The 17,643-nt window shown below is 41.5% G+C and overlaps 1 pseudogene; it reads left to right on the top strand.

Moving 5' to 3' along the window:
* The first annotated feature begins 1,732 nt into the window (after positions 1–1,732).
* On the top strand, positions 1,733–2,502 carry LOC147421798 (uncharacterized; annotated as a pseudogene).
* The last annotated feature ends 15,141 nt before the right edge of the window (positions 2,503–17,643 follow it).

Below are 17,643 nucleotides of genomic sequence, written 5' to 3'. Positions count from 1 at the left end.
ACAATTGAGATTGTTTCTGGCGATCATGTCTAAAATTAATGAAGCAATTCATCTTCAAAGCCTACGTAATCCTACGTAAGCTCCACTTTTAGCTCGAATTAAAAAAGGCAAAAAAAATCATATTTTTGACTTTTAAAATGCCAAAAGATCATGTCCACAATTGACATCGGTTTTTGCGATCATGTCTAAAATTCCAGGAGCAATTGATCTTCAAAGCTTACGTAATCCTACGTAAGCTCCACTTTTAGCAAAACTTTAAAAAGGCCAAAAAATTTCATTTTTTTGACTTTTAAAATGCCAAAAGTTCAAGTTTTTCTACTCTTTTCCCTGTGGACAATTGAGTTCGGTTTTTGCGATAATGTCTAAAATTAATGAAGCAATTCATCTTCAAAGCCTACGTAATCCTACGTAAGCTCCACTTATAGCTCGACTTAACGATGGCCAAAAAAATTCATTATTTTTTACTTTTAAAAGTCCAGAAGTTCAAGATTTTCTACTCTTTACTCCCTTTTGACAATTGAGATCGGTTTTTGAGATCTTAGCCTGCAGTTAAATTACCTCACAAAAAGGAAATCATGTCTAAAATTAATAAAGCAATTCATCTTCAAAGCCTACATAATCAACTAAAATTCTAGTTTTATCATCTTGTATTGATAGACATTCGGCCTTCTTATGAAAACCTACAAGTTTTATCATCTTGTATTGATAGACATTCGGCCTTCTTATGAAAACCTACAAGTTTTACCATCTTTGACCATCTTTTAGGGGACGTAGGTTCTTACCCATTGCAGCTCGACACTGAAAGCTCCATGTGTTGCAATAGTACCACCACAGCCTTGGAGCAACATCAACGTGCAGCATCAATGAGAGTGCAATCCTTCTAGAGTTTTGACATGTTTAATGGAAGCTACAACCCAACAAGAGCCCAAAGATGAGGGAAGGTTGCATGAACAAGATACCGTACCTTCACTATGTGCATGTGTGTGTGTGAGGGAGAGAGAGATTAACAAGAAAGAAAAAAGTGTGCGTGTTTGTGTTTGTGTGTGTGTGTGTGTGTGTGTGTGTGTGAGAGAGAGAGAGAGAGAGAGAGAGAGAGAGAGAGAGAGAGAGAGAGAGAGAGAGAGGACCGAGTTTTAATGTGGTATGAACAGACTCCTCTTGTTTTTTTTTGCTTGTGACCATTTCAAACTCCACCCTCCCTACTCTCAACATTTCACTTCTATCAAGGAGTTATATAAAGATATGGCTCAATACAACTTACCATTTTTTTCCATCTTTCCTCCTCCACCTCTCTACTTACCTTCACTCACCATCTCTACTCCTCTACCTCTCTACTTAGAATCACTCACTATCCACTCTACCTCAATTCTCTCCTCCAACCTCTCTCTCTCTCTTGACTATCTATAACATCCTCTATCTACTCTAGCACATTTCTCTATCATCTTTCCCTCCAGCTGTCCCTCCCTTCACTACATCCACATACCTCTCTCTCAGCTGTACTTACATCCCGTGCTCAGGACACCTTCACTACTATCTCTTGCTCTTTCCTCTATCTCCCCTTCTCATCCTCTCCTCCTATCCCTCACTTTGCCAACACATTCCTCCCACCTCCATCTCTCTCTCTCTCTCTCTCTCTCTCTCTCTCTCTCTCTCTCTCTCTCTCTCTCTCTCTCTCTCTCTCTCTCTCTCTCTCTCTATATATATATATATATATATATATATATATATATATATGGAAAGCTCTCATTTCATCGTTCACGTGGGTGGTGTGGGGGTTGGCAAACCACACCACCTATCATCGGAAGGATCTTTGTTGGTTCTATCTGGAGCTGACATAAATGCACCAGCTGGTTATAATGTGTTTTCCCTAGCAAAATCTGTTGAAGGTGAACCGTCAACATTTCCTTTGCAGAATGCAGGAAAAGGTAATAGCTCTCCTCTTTATGTTTTGGATGCTAAAGTTTCCACAGAGTATGTTGCATTCTTGGATTCCCCTGTGAAAGCTACTACAACACTACAATCTGCCGAAATACTATTGTTTTCTTCTGATGAAGAGAAAGAAGACTTTCACTTTGACCCCACCAACAAAACACCCAAAAATGTGGTGGTCGACCTAGACTCCCCACTACAAGAGGGATGTAAGAAGGACCGGGCACCGATGGGTGTTCCTTTAGCATAGTGGAGCTAGCGTTAAACCGCAATATGAGATCTCCGAAGGTGAAGACCTTGATTGCAACATCGAAATGGGAGTGGGTGGAAGAAATTCCATCAAGCTACAATGGAAACATGGTGTTTGAATTTCCACCTCAGCCTGATATCGAGAGGTCAGCTATGGATGGAATGGAGCAATCAGTGGATGGACATGTGTGGACAAAACCAACAACCACAAACATCAAATTTCCAGCAACTATAAGGAAAAGCTATTGCGGAGGTGATTTCGAATGTGTGTTTGCAGAGTGCTCGCAAGTGTTATCTACAGGAAAACCCAACCGTTCGTCTTAGACAGGTATTCATTATTCTTTTTTTTCATGTACAAGGGAAGAGTGTCAAAATCACAATTGTAGGCATGGAATAACAGGTAAACTAATTGAGAGACCAATGCTAAATGGTGACTTGCAAAAGTATGGAACCTTGAAGTGCTTCTATTGTCAACATGTGCCTGCTATTCGAAAAACTTGCGACTGCCAAGTATACTACATAATGCCAACCGACAAACGCTATTCTCGAGCCATGGTGCACCAAGGCTTCTATGACCATGATATGCGGTGTTGGGAGCCACATTGAATGCGATGTTGCATTGATCGAAGAAGCAAACTTCCGTAATTTGAACCTCTTGTTTTAGCTTTGGTCCATAGCTAGCATCAAGTGTAAAGTTGACGCTTCCTCTTACCAATTAGATTTTGATTCACTTGAGGTGGAGCGAGTATTACAGATAATCAACGTTCTCCATGGAGTGTAGAGTTGTGTAAAGACTCACCAACATTTGATGACTCCGACACTGAGATAGGAGTGTTTGATTCCACTTGTATGGCGGTCCGCCTTGAAGATGATGCTAATCCACTTGCAATGTTTGCATTCTCTCTTGCTTTGGCATCTTCTATTGCCTTCTTGGCCTCTTGTAACTTCACTTCAATCTCATTTGATTGCAAAAGGAAGTTGCAAAATTTCTCGTATCCCCTCAAATTTGGAAGGAAGACCACCATGTGCAAAGAATATGCTTTTTGGTACTCGAGAGCAACCATGCTCACCTTTTGATTTCTCCAAGTGTAGTGTGCTTTTACACGACTAGTGTCTCCATGCAAAGTATCTCCACAATACGATTTAGTGCTGCTAGAGGTCCTATATTTCATAATTAAGAACAAATCTACCCATGCACTATATTGATCCGTACTCCTTGGAGGCATAATGATTTGCAGTGGGAAAAATTGAGCAGTCAAACTAGGTTCATCCAAAAGTACCATTGCAAGGGTGAAGTCTTTGGTGGCTGAGGCCGTTGATTCGCTTGGCATCCAAGCTGGGCCGAGAAAAATCCAAATGGAGGTGGTTAAGCTTATTTCCCAATCTGTCCTTCAACCTTCTTCAGGTGAATGCACTTCGCTTGGACAAGTAGAGTTGTCAGTTCTACTTCAAGAAATATTTCCTCTTGTTAAAAGCCAAAGGTATGGGAAATGCATTTTAATATACTTTATAAACTTAGAGTCTTATATATTTCTAAACTTTCATGATGTTCTACACAGAATTAAGAACTGGGTGCATAAATTTCGTGGGGAGTCGAGTGCTCGTGGAGAGGAGTCATTGATAATTGACTTAAAGAGACGCTTGACATTTGTGTTTATCCACGGAATGCTTTTTCCCGGTCATCTAATAGAGAGGAGGATAGATGTTTTGTATTCAAGATGTCGACAACAGGTCCTGGCTCAGGCATAGATCTTGTCAATAGAATGCGAAGAAATGGAAATGGAGATCTAAAAAGAGCGTGGGTTTGCTTTGATCACGTTAGACGGGTAGAAGGATGGACAACCATGGCAGCCCATGTTTACGATCCAAGGCAAGTTTTAATTTAATTCTTTTAATTTTGTGTTCAATACATCCTACAACCTATTCTAGAACAAATTCTAGAATACTAAACACATATTGACACATACTTAAATGTTAATGTGGCTTTGTGTTGATGTTCAATGTCCAAGAATTAATGACAATTGCCATATGTGAGATGAAAGAAGAGGACACTACAACACAGATGATATTTTGGCAACAAATGATCATCGTGCTAGAGCGCAATGGGGTGCCCCCACCAGATTTTGTTGGCTTTATGGCAGATGAAGCCCAAGCAAACTGGAATGCGGTGCGCACAATTTTCAAGGGAGGTCCGGATATGGTGATGAAAGGTAGGGAGAGATCATTCCTTTTCCATTGGGAACAAAGTCTAGGGATCCACACCACAAAATATGTTCTCAATGCATTTAAAGACGAGCACAAACGACTATGTTGACTGTGGCGGTGCACGCATAGCAGTGAAGATGCAGAGGCCCAATATCGGTTCATTCGAGCTTGGTGGGCAACAGGAAAGGTGGCAGATGGGAATCTAGGCCCAATGGAGTGCTGGTTGAGTTGGTGGCATGTGAGGTACCCTCATTGGAGGAAGGAAATTGTTGGTGTAAGTTTTCAAATTTATTCTACAATAGTTTGTAGGATGTCCATTTAATTAGACCCTTCATGATATCAAAGAAGTAATTTTTTTTTTTTTTTTTGTAGGCTTTAGATGACTATTGCATCGAGGTCGTCCCTCGAACAAATCTCTCAGAGTCACGTCACGCTTCATGGCTAGCAGGCGAAGGTCACAAGCCTAATTTATGTATGCAACACAAGGCCATATATTCAGTTTGCAGTCTCACATGTCATCAGATTTATGCATAGCCCAGGGTCTAAGCATTGGCAGACTGTCAAGAGTATTTTTTGCTACTTGAGTGGCACTCTACACCTTGGCTTGTTTTATCCCAAGGGGGGATCATTGCCGCCAAACTTACATACTTTTTCGGACTCAGATTGGGCTGGTTGTTTTGACATGTGAGTGTCCACAAGTGGTTTTTTTTTCATTCTTGGTAGTTCATGTATATCATGGTTGAGCAAGAAGAAGCCTATTGTGGCCACTTCGAGTTGTGAGGCTGAGTACAGGGAAGTCTTCACAGCTACGGTTGAGTGTGTATGGCTCAGACACCTTATGGCTCATTTGGGTGTTGGACAGAACACTGCCAACACTATCTACACTGACAGTCAGAGCGCATTGGCAATTGCAAGGAACCCAATTTTTCATGCTCGCACAAAGCACATTGAGGTGCATTACCACTTTGTCAGTGAGAGGCTCTCAGCAAGAGAGATCAGCTTGGTTTATGTGCCAACACAGAACAACCTTGCATAACTTTTCACAAAGGCATTGTCTCTTGAGAAGTTTGAAGCTTTTTGCAAAGCTTTGGGCTTACTCCCCTTTGTGGACTGATCATGTCCTCAAGGCATGGCATTTCCCTTTACTCATGTGCCAGCTCTCGTTCACCGCATCACTCTAGGGGGGATTTGTTACCATATACATGTGGTAGTGATGTGTGTGAACACATTTAGGACCACCATGGCATTTTTTCCCTCACTAGGAGGTTTTTCCCCCCGTGCATTGTATATATGCCCATTCATTCTAGGTCTATCTATCTTTCCATAGCACACTAAGTAATACACTCTCTATTGTGTGCCTTGAGCTTCTTTCGTCTTCTCCAAGCTGTGTGTGTTTTCCTACAACCCTAATTCCAACATATGGCACCCTAGAATGTGTCCACACTATTGGCTTGCCTCAATTTGACTTCCTAGGGCTAGCTTGCAAGACCCGATCGAGCGGTCCCCTTGATCGAGTGGTCCCTTCGGGCGTGCCAAAAATGAGAGCAGTTGTAGAGGGAAAATGGTGCACGGTTCTCTCTAATGGTGGGATGCTCTAGATTCAGTATGCATGCCGACTCTCAAGCTCGCTCAAACCAAGAGAGAATATGAAAACAGGCAGAGAACAAGAATTGAAATAGTCGCCAAGGCAACCACAACCCCTCCAAGGCAACACCCTATACATAACCAAATGACCATACAAGTCTAGTCTAGCTATGGCCAACTCTGCCCAGTCCACGACTACAACAACAAGGTACAATGGGGATGTAGAGACTGAGGTGCAATGGAGAGTACATGACACAACTAAAATCACAATGTAACTAGCTAACACAACTTCAAGGGTCACACGCCCAACTTGTAAATAACCAAGGTGAAGTGCCCAAAGGGTAGTTCTTAAGAGTGCAAGAAAGTGCTCCAAATGTGACACATAGTGGACTCTCACTCCAAGGCAAGCGTATGGCAAAACTATCTCTGTTATCCACATCATGCTGCATATATCCACAAATCGAGGCCATTGCACGACCACCACATATCTACTGCTACTGAAAAATATCTAGCCAAGGCAATTCATGGGCAACTAAAAATATCCAATGCTAGTGGCCTAGGGAAGCCCTTGGTGAGTCTGGCCACTAGCCACTTGATTGGCCACTAGACAACCACTAGCTCGCAATCACTCTAGGCCACCCAAGAACTGATGTTTGTTAGCTCGTGAATGCTCTGAATGGGGTGTCCATAGGATGGCCACACTCTGTATGATGAATGCTACCTCTCTGGCCTTGGTGGTTCGAGCCCCACCTTGACCGGCCGATGTGTCAGTGTGGGCGGCCCAAGAGTGCTCGGGTGCCCATACCAAGTATGGTCCAACTGGAAGAGAATGTCCTCTAGAGCACTTCCACCAAGGTGGCCATGCAAGGTGAGCTTTATGTAGTGTTGTAACCTTGCTACACATTACATGAGCCTACACATCTCTAGCATCCCAACCATGAGATTGCTCAGCTGTAGGCAAAAAAAGTCTAGCAACAACATGTCTACTAGGACATGCAACATCCCCAATAGAGTCAATATCCATAGAAGGCGGATGTACATCAATACCCTACACAACATTCTAGATTCCGGCCTTTGACATAAGAATTCCCATTATGTAAACCTACATTAAGTAATTATGACATGCAAGATCCCCAATAGAGTCTATATCCATAGACGGCGGATGTTCATCGATGCCCTACACAACATTCTAGATTCCCTTTGACATAATAATTCCCATTATGTAACCTACATTAAGTAATTATCCCCATCCAATTTGTCCCCAGTAAACATCTTGAAAATATCTATGTTGTTGTTAGGCACGGCGAGTGACTGCACGATGTGAAAACTACCTCGATAGAGGAAAAATGAAGTAGGGATAACACATGCTATATAGAACAATCCAAAGAGGATTATTCTGCAATTTTATAACACCGACATAAATTTTGCACAAAAGGAAAAAATTTCATGCGTAGTACTGCTTGTAGTGGAAACAAAGACTGAAATGAGTCCATATGAATTATTAGTTGAAGTACTATCTACTTTTTTGAAGTATTAGTTGACATGTTGACGCTCGCCAAAGCTCCCAAAAATCTGAGAACGTGAGCAAAGGGGTGCTGATGACAGTGCCAAGAGAACATGACCTGCTCTAATACCATTTGTTGAAATTAGGGTTGAAGGGATGCACATAGAGCTTGGAGAAGATGAAGAAGCTCAAGTCACATAGCGAAGAGCATACTGTTGAGTGCACAAATAGAAAGATAAGACTAGGTTCAAACGGGGTGGCGGTAGAGAGAGGGGCAAGTGCGAGCATCCCCGTTGGCATCTTCAAATTGGGCAACAAAATTGAAGTTCTTCTCCAAATCCACCCAAAATTGGGCAAGTCCCAAGAAGAATCAGAGGATTGCTTTCTTTCCAGCAAAAATGCGGACAACAAGGCCTGAGCACAACGACACAAATTGTCAGCCATAAGCCTTACCACTTCACTACTCCCATTGGTTGATAGCATGTTTTAAAGATATGCTATTACCTTCGTTCTATGTGAACAAGGGAAGTGAAGGAAGAAAACAAAGCCAAAGTTGTCAGTGGGCTCATTTTAACCCGCCCTAATTAGCCCTAAAGTGATTGGCATATATACAATGCATGGGGGGAAAAACCTCCTAGTGAGGAAAAAATTGCCCAAGGATCTTAAGTGTGCTCACACAAATCACTACCACATATATGGGAACACTTTTGCATTGACTGTTGTATGTAATTATTCTTGTATTGTATTTCCCATTTATGTTTTTTTAGACCTTATGTGTAATGAAGAAGAAGAGGTAGCTTTCAACCTCCTTGTCAACCTCCATCTTCACTATGTGCTCCCTTGGTTATATGCATGTGTGCTTGAAAGAGCTCACACTCTCTCCATCTCTAGCTCTTCTACTTTTAGAGAGCTTGCTTTGGAGGTGGCACCTTTAGCTAAGACATGGAGTGGCACTCTAAGATTCTTTTTTTTTTGAGAGACAAAGTTTAAACTATATTATAAAAGGGCACTTCACAAATTCCCTCTCTTTCAAGGTGAGAACCACAAAGAATAACTGTTGTAAGCAATCCCAGGTAAGCAATATACAACAAGTGAGAGTGACCAAAACTATGGACCCGAGGGGGACCCTAAAAGTCTAGGAAAAAGTATCAATAGAGCTTACAAACTTAAATTTGTGAAAGAATCTCTCTATCCTTGAATAATCTACAATCTTTTTGGAGATTAGAACTAGACTTCAAGCTGACATAAGGCAGGTGATAAAAAGGAATCTAGTAAAAGGTAGGATCATATAAGGTCTTCAGCAAATAGTTTAGTGTTCTTGGCTTTCGACATTGTCCATAAGTAGGTAATCATTCAATTATGCCAATAGAGAAGATCCAACCCTTTGCATTCCTCTAGTGAGATTTCCCTTTAGGTGAAGGCCACTAAATGTAAAGGAAGGAAAGCCCTATGCAACACGTCCAAAGAAACCTTCTTAGCTTTACATGAAAGAATAGATTTATAATGTCCTTCTTATGTGTTTTACGTCTCTGATAGAGTCCATCTCCTATAACAAGTTGGCATGTTTTAGTGTTTTCTGTATAGCTTTGTGCATTATTAGCTATATGAGGAAGTAGTGTCTAATGTTTTGACTAAAAGCTCATCATGTTTTAATTTTTTAAATGCGCGGATGACATGTCCACTTTAACCTCCATGTCCCATTAAACTAGTTATATGAACTTCTCCTTGGAATTGCCTATTGAAAGACATCTTTTCTCAGAGATGAGCACGGCCCCCTTGGCATTTTCAAATACAAGGCAAGACCTATGAAAGAAGAAATAACAATATTAGCACAAACATCAAAGATTTTAGAAGTTTGAATCATTTCCTCCTTATTCATCCAACCCCATCACTTTTAATCTCCCTCCAAGCGTGAGATACCTATTGCATGACACTTGTGGGCCCTTACTCTTTGAGCCCTATACAAAAAACCAATGAAATTAATGAACCAAATGGAGCCACTTAGAGGTCAACTATATTTCTCCTATTGAGTAATCTTAAAAGCAATCTTTTTGGTCTGAAACCAAGAGAGTCAAAACTTGTAGATCAGATGACAACCTTTACAAATGAATGTGGCATTGGACATGCATTGATGTCTTCTAAGGTAAAATTTTTCCACTTCCTACACAATTCCACTTGGAAGGAAGGTATTTTTCTCTTGATGACTTTAGCACAATAATATGTGGAGTTTGTTGCTCTTAATGTCCATTTAGTAGCTAGTTTGATTGAATGTTGTATTGATTCAAAAGACCAAGATCTCATTAATCTTTAAGTAGAGAGAAAATGTGAAATGCCACCTTTGCCACCTTTTATACTTTTTGATCCTCTCGATTCTCCAGAGGAAAGACCTGGCCAATGCATATACTTGCTTAAGTTGGTAAGAAATGGGCTTCCAACTGCTACAAAACATCATTGCACATACTCCGAGCCGTACGCAATACGAGAGAGACCAAGAGCGAGAGAGGGCAAGAGAGCGCGTGCAGGTGCACCTCCTAGAGTGGAGTGCTACGCCAGCACGGCGAGAGAGAAGAGAGGAGAGGGGAGAAGAATACACAGACACTAGGTGCAATCTCCCCCCGTGCAAGATTTCCCTCTTGCACGTATTTAATTTATAGATTTCTTGAATGGTAAAAAATGATTACAAACTGGCCGGCCGGTCATAAATGGCCAAAGCTCATAAAAGAGCACTTGAATAATAAAATGTACATGATATACATATCCATTCGCATAGGCCAAGCTGGGTCTAGTCTTTTCCACCTGTCAGCTGCAATAAATAATAAAATATCAATTCTATAACATACCTCTCCGTTGGAAAGCAATTGTCCTCAGTTGCGAATGTAAAATCTGCAAACAATACTTGTCAAAAACAATGATTAGAAATCTGTATCAAATAGTAAAAGAAAAATACATAAAATTAGACAATATTGCTTATGCCTGCCGTCATCCACATACTACCTATTCTAGTGTCCCATACCACTAGAATAAACAGTATATGTCATACCCTGATGAATCAGGATATCATTGGTCACACTCATCATTCAATAATCAATTCTCATGAATCTCAAAGTTCACTTCCATAAATACTGTCGCAACAGAAAATCAACATATACCAATTCCAAATCCAGTTCCAAATCCAAATCCAAAATATCTTTCTTTTTCTATACCCCGATAACAAAATCATACCAGTTGCAATGGTGGCTAGCCATTGCAGCATGATTTTGTGATCGGTGTTGCCTTAACCGGCGAATCTACACTAATAAGATGTGCTGCCTAGATCGGTGAATCTGCACTAATGCTGCCTATATCGGTGGATCTGCATTTACCGTTGTGAATTTTACAAGTTTTCAGTGTGCTGCCTAAATCGGCGGATCTTCACAAATAACTAGTGTTGCCTAAATCGGCGAATCTACCCCAAGATGAGCATTTACACACTGCCTAAATCGGCGGATCTGTGTGCATGTGACAAATGGACTAGACAAGACATAAAAATTTCCTGCTTGATATCAAATTGGAGTAGATTGTAGTGTGAAACCATGTATCAAATGGAAACAGTTATCCCAAATCAACAGGTCTCATGCAAGTAGCTGTCTGATCAGTTATGTCAGTGTAGGTTTCAATAAATATAAGTACATTGACAACTTGTAACACAATGGAAATAAGTTAAGGGCTCTGTTGTCGAATAAGGAGATGTTGGAAAAGGTGATTTTTTTTTTGGAGTGCCAACATAAGAAAGTACGTGGAATAAGGACTTGGGTGGGGAATGAGGTAATATTGCATTCAAATTGATAGTTATATAGGGAGGGAGATTACTTATCAGGGAGAATTTATCTAGAGGGATGTAGTCATAATTCATACCTTGAGGTTCTCTGACTGTAGCAATGTAGTTGAACGTTATCTGCAAAAGTATTACTAAAAGACAAGGCGCCAAAAATAATTAAACGGCACATTAATATTGTCAAAGTTGATAATGGTAAAACGGATGCAAAGCTAGGATTGAAAGTGGGAAAGTGTAACTACAAACAGGCGAATAATGAAGGTCCTAAATGAGAATACCTAGCTGTCAATTCTTAGTGTTGCAAGCTTATAGAACGGTTGAGAAAATTACAACAGGAAGAGTGACAATAATGGACATACATATCTATAAAAGTCTTGAAAACATGATAGCATGCTAATTAGTAGCTTCTTATGAAGTATCATGTCCCGGTAAGGACTTAGAGTGAATAGAGTAGTGAATGTGGGTGTATTTGTGGATGATTTTACAATGAATTTATATTAGCTTGGACAAACGAATAATGTCCTTTGATATGTTGTGGGACATGGTGTAAATTTGGAGAATAGGAGAAAAGGTGGGACATCCTAGGGAAATGCAGGCACGTCACATCAAACTCCCTAGGTTTTGCTTATCTAGTTCATAGCGAGTTTCAAAAATCATTGAATTTAAAGAAAATAGTGATCGATACTGTTGATAAAATGAGGTTTTGCTTTTGTGAGCGGTATTGTTTTGATTATGCAAGAAGTAGCACTGAAATGTTAGCAATAGGTTTTAGAGTGCTTATCGAAATACCTCGATTGTTAGTCAATGAACATATTCTTAAGTAAGTGAAGCAGTTATGAGTAGTGTATCCCACACATGGTCTGTACACATAAGGAGGCTATGATTACTTGGCCAACACTTTATGTGCATAGTAAGTCAACCCACAATTTAAAACTATTGGGCCTCATGTCAATTGACAAAGCGAGCTATAGGCAATTTTGAGAGACATAAAAGCATTGAAGCAATTTATTTGACTCCAATAAAGCGACATGTTTTGATTCCATATGTTACAGTTTGGTTCAGATAAGTCTGCAAGTATCACCGCTTCCAAATCTTGGGCGGCACTAGTTCTTGATAAGAAGGAAAAATTCGGCAATCATCCTACAATCAGGCTAGACGAGGTGGAGGAGCCTCGAATACAAAAGTGGACCCCGCAATTTGGTGTGATATTCATTGTGATTGAGCATCGTGAGAAACGAAATGGAATGAAATAAAATGTTAGATTTAACGTCTTCAAAAGGCCAAAATGATCTACAAATAATGGTAGCAAACTAATACAATGCTTGTGTATTTAATCCATTGTCTAGCTGTAAAAATAAAATGAAGTAAAGTAAAAAACTACTAAAAGCCTAAAGTCTAAGATTGAAATCATCATCGTCGTCGTCAATGCCCGAATATGCCTAACATCGTGCATTTGTAGTGGGACGGGGAAGAGAGAGAGAGAGATAAGAAATGAAATGTTATATTACTTGGCTTCAAAAATGCAAAAATGGCCGATGAGATTAAACGGATACAATCCGTATGAATCGAGTACAATTTCTGGGTAGAAAATAAAATGAGGTAAAGGGGAAGACTAAAGTCGGCTTGGTTCTGATCCGCCACTTGCTTCGCAGGTAGTGAGGTACCATGCCTCGTGCCAATGCCTCTGTCTGCATAGTCGTAGTGTGGTGCCGCTATCTTGCACCACTTTGGGCACCGCTCGCCCCCAACGGCGGCGCTGTTGTACTGCCATCCTCACAACCCCATCTTGAAACTCCTTCCACGGTGACGATTTCATGCTAACATAAGGTGAGCTTCCATCATTGTTGTTGGTAACCATGTTCTGGTCCTGGCTGCATGTAATTCGATGAGAGAGAGTCGGTTGACTCAGGTTGGTGGCCCGATGAAATATTGTAGAGAGAGTTGATGTAGCAGGTAACGAGGATATGAATCTAGTGGCCTCCGGTGCTAGCTGTCGAGTCAGGTGACGAGGAGGGCGATCTCTGCATGGCATAGGACAATGGCAAGTGGCTATATTGTGAAGAGGTTGATGGTGCTGGAAGAGGTACTGGAAGGCAAGCCCAAATTATGGTCGAGGAAGAGGGGCTTGGTGGACTAAGTAGACCCGCTAGCTGCAAGGAAAGCATCTACAAGATATTGGGTGGGGTCTGCAGGAGTTTTGCGGTGGGGGAAAACAAGGACACAAGGTTAGCTATGGAGGGAGGAGAGTGCAGATAACTGCCAGCAACTGCATGCAAGTGGAGCGGGTGTTTCAAGTGGTCAGGGTTGATAGCCATGCAAAGGACAACAAAGGGTTGGTAGGCGCTACAATGTGAGTGAGAGTGGGAATGTATAGCTGCCAGTTGACGATGGCCATGGAGTGGGATAATAATAAAAAATAAAAACTGGTGTGCTCGTGAGTAGTTTTAAAAAAACTATGTCGCAAAGTTTACTCAAAGGAGCGTGGTACTATGCATGCAGCCATTCAACACAGCCAGACGCAAGCATGTTGATGAATGGACACGTTGGTCAAAGGTGTCTGATGACGGGTCTGATCCGGAGGAGCAAAGTCATACGAAGTCAGTGTGGGTGAATTGCATGGCGGTAGGAGAGTTGGGGGGGCCATCCACTTGGGAGTTGGCCTGCGGGTGAGGCTTAGTAGCCAATCAAGTCAGCCCACGTGTGTGTGTGTGTTTGTGTTTTGTTGGCTGGCAGATATGTGGCCAAGCTACGTGCAGTTTGCAGGTATGCATGCGCGTCGGGTTAGAGGTTATAGGGTGTGCCCGATTAACATTGGCGCTTGCCGCCGGTCGCAGTCAATGCCACGCCAGTGTCCGTGAGTGGGCGGACCATGCATGGTGAGGAGGGCGACTGTGGTTCGTCATTTGCAACCCACGAAAGTGGAGGCAGTCGAGGACAGGTCCCCTCTAGTGGTGGGTCGTTAAGCAGGTGGAGACATGGCAGATCTGTGCAGGGGGGAAAAAGGCAGTGTCGTCCCCATGCTGACGACGGGCAATTATATATCTAGAGATATATATTAAAAATAAATAAATAAAATTGGAGGTGGCTCCCACAGAGTTGGGATCGACCACACATCGACACACATAGGGAGTGTTTGAGGTCGCTTGGGATAGCTTTGTAAGATGTTCAGATTCTCGTCTTCTTCTTCTGCTTATGCTTTTATGTGTTGTACATCTCGCTAATCAGTGCAATTGCGACCATATATGTAAATCTTTCTCTTCTTAATATACAAGAGCAATTTCAAGAGTCTCTATTATTGATTATTATTCTCCAATTCGTCATAATTAGATCCTTAATTATACTAATCATGTGATAATTTATAATCATGAAGAAGATTTGTATTGAATGACGAGAAATTTTAATTACTAAACAATCTAGGTGCATTTACAATCTTAAGAAATTGAAGATAATCACCTACATATAATTTCAAACAGTAAAGAATTAAGTTTAAGGTAAGCATGACTCATCTCTAATATCGATCATCTCCACATCTATGATTATTATGAGTTCAAGAGTGTATCCACGGCTCTGATACCATTGCTACAAATTGGAGCGCGGAGAGCCCTGCAAAATACGACCGAAATAGCACATAGCAAGCCATAAATCGACAAAACTGTATACCTGACAAACATCATTGCACATACTCCGAGCCGTACGCAATACGAGAGAGACCAAGAGTGGGAGAGGGCAAGAGAGCGCGTGCAGGCGCACCTCCTAGAGTGGAGTGCTACGCCAGCACGGCAAGAGAGAAGAGAGGAGAGGGGAGAATAATACACAGACACTAGGTGCAATTTCCCCCTAAGCAAGAGTGACCATTTCCCTCTTGCACGTATTTAATTTATAGATTTCTTAAATGGTAAAAAATGAGTACAAACTGGCCTGTCGGTCATAAATGGCCAAAGCTTATAAAAGAGCACTTGAATAATAAAATGGACATGATATACATATCTATTCGCATAGGCCAAGCTGGATCTAGTCTTTTCCACCTGTCAGCTGCAATAAATAATAAAATATCAATTCTATAACACCAACAAGCAAATTAGTACACCAAAGAAGGCATCTTAGGATGAATAAAGCTATTGACAAATATGACTACATACTTTGTAATGTATGACTCTAGCACTAAATTTATCCGAAATCCACTACATCTATGCTTGAAAGAGACAAGAAATTCCAAAGGTATCCCTGGTCATTTGAAAATTTAGCATGCCAAGATTTCTTTATAACCAACATTCTAAAAAATAGAGGGGCATCTCCTTCTAGAAGCAAGAGATGACTTTGGCACTAAATTTATTTGGAATCCACTACATCTATGCTTGAAAGAGACAATAAATCCCAGAGGTATCCCCGATCATTTGAAAATTTAGCATGCCAAGATTTCTTTATAGCCAACATTCTAAAAAATTAGAGGGGCATCTCCTTCCAGAAGCAAGAGATGACTTTGGCACTAAATTTATCCAAAATCCACTACATATATGCTTGAAAGAGAGAAGAAATCCCAAAGGTATCCCAAGTCATCTGAACATTTAGCATGCAAAGATTTCTTTATAACCAACATTCTAAAAATTAGAAGGGCATCTCCTTCGAGAAGCAAGAGATGACTTTGGCACTAAATTTATCTGAAATCCACTACATTTATGCTTGAAAGAGACAAGATATTCCACAGGTATCCCCGATCATCTGAAAATTTAGCATGCCAAGATTTCTTTATAACCAACATTCTAAAAAGTAGAGGGGCATCTCCTTCGAGAAGCAAGAGATGCTGACATCTCTATCCTATAAATCTTTTGAGAGGGAGTGTACCAGCCATAGATTATTTACAAAAACTTGAGCATTGGCATTACCAAAAAGGACATGCACAAAACTATCGAACTTCATTCCTAGCTCGACATCTTGCAGCATTTGTAGCACAAATTCCCATTCTATACTATCACAAGCTTTTAAAGTCAACGTTGAAGAAAATTTAATTTTATCAAGTCTCCTCTACATGTATTAATACCCGCAGCACCGTAAACTTTTTTTGAAATGAATTTGGTTGTGGCTAGCTCAATTGTTTCAGATGCTTTCTGTCCAAAAAGACATAGATTATAGGTTTTTGCACATAAAGCCAACCACATGAGTTAGACATGAGGCATTTTGTTTAGCAATAAAGGAGGCTTTTCTCAACTTTGCTACAATGATTGGACGAGTTGCGGAAGCTTGGTCGTGGCAGATAGCCTGCCACATGCAATGGTCTCCGGTGGTGGCTGGCCGGTTGAGACCCCAACTTCACTACCTATCGGCACCTTGCGCACATGCTGCAGCACTATCGTCGGTGGCTGGCCATTCAGTCAAAAGTCAACCCGCTCCTGTCACACTGTTCCTGTGTTACAGCCAATGAGGCCCACTCCCTCCACGCGAACGGTTCTCATCGGAGGTTATCGTTTACGCACAGCATGTGAAGTTTCGCTGATGTCGGCGAGTCTCTTGGTGCGTAGCTATAGGGGCTGGCGGGCCTTTGGTGGGATCTCAACGCTTTTTCGTCGGGAGTAACCACCGCGGTGATGCATGTGCGCAAGCTAAGAGATGATGTCACACGACCCATCCCCTAAGCTGGCTTGTTAAAAACAAAATTAACAACAAGAGTGGCGGTTTAGGGCCGGGTCGCACCCAGGGGGAGTGGAGGGATCACATTTTCTATTTACAGGAATTCCGAAAAGGCTGGCACAGGATCCGAAGGATGCCAGTAATCCCACTACCACTTCGAAAAAGTAAGGGGTTAAGCGAGGGTTAAGGGGGATTTTCTTTATCCTTGAATGTAGGAGTTCGTGAGCCAATCACAGCACAACACGCACGCTGGCTCCTGCTGAGCTGGTCCTTTCTGCGTCGCTTGCAGCTTTGGGTGCGACTCTGTGCAAGGAACTACTCCCACTCCCCCCGCTGGCCCAGGTGCGACCCAACTCTTAGGTTATGGTATGGCTGGCCTCGTGAGCAATGAGGGCAGTCAGTTTTGGACAAGTGGGAGGGCCAAACTTGAGCTTGTGAAAGTTGGCCGGGTAAACAATAATGAGCAAACTAAAGACGCATCTACGCTAAAAAAAGGCCATCAATGCAATGGAAGCAAGTTTTTTTTTTTTTTGAGAGAGTAGAACTTTGAAATTACAACACACACACCCAACCCCCGTAGGTGGAGGCAATCCGACTCTTAAGGTGAGTCATCCAAGCTGTATGACATGTAGCCCTTAGGGGCTGTTCCCCTAGTCCAAATGATGGATTGGCCACCGCAATGGAAGCAAGTTGGGAAGAATGTTTTTATTTTTTTATTAAAAAAAGATTTGTA

This window comes from Adiantum capillus-veneris, chromosome 27 (assembly GCF_014529385.1).
Source record: "Adiantum capillus-veneris isolate H3 chromosome 27, ASM1452938v2, whole genome shotgun sequence".
In the NCBI taxonomy this organism is placed as follows: domain Eukaryota; kingdom Viridiplantae; phylum Streptophyta; class Polypodiopsida; order Polypodiales; family Pteridaceae; genus Adiantum; species Adiantum capillus-veneris.
Note: the sequence above shows the minus strand (reverse complement) of the source record. Positions and strands in the feature narration are given on the sequence as shown.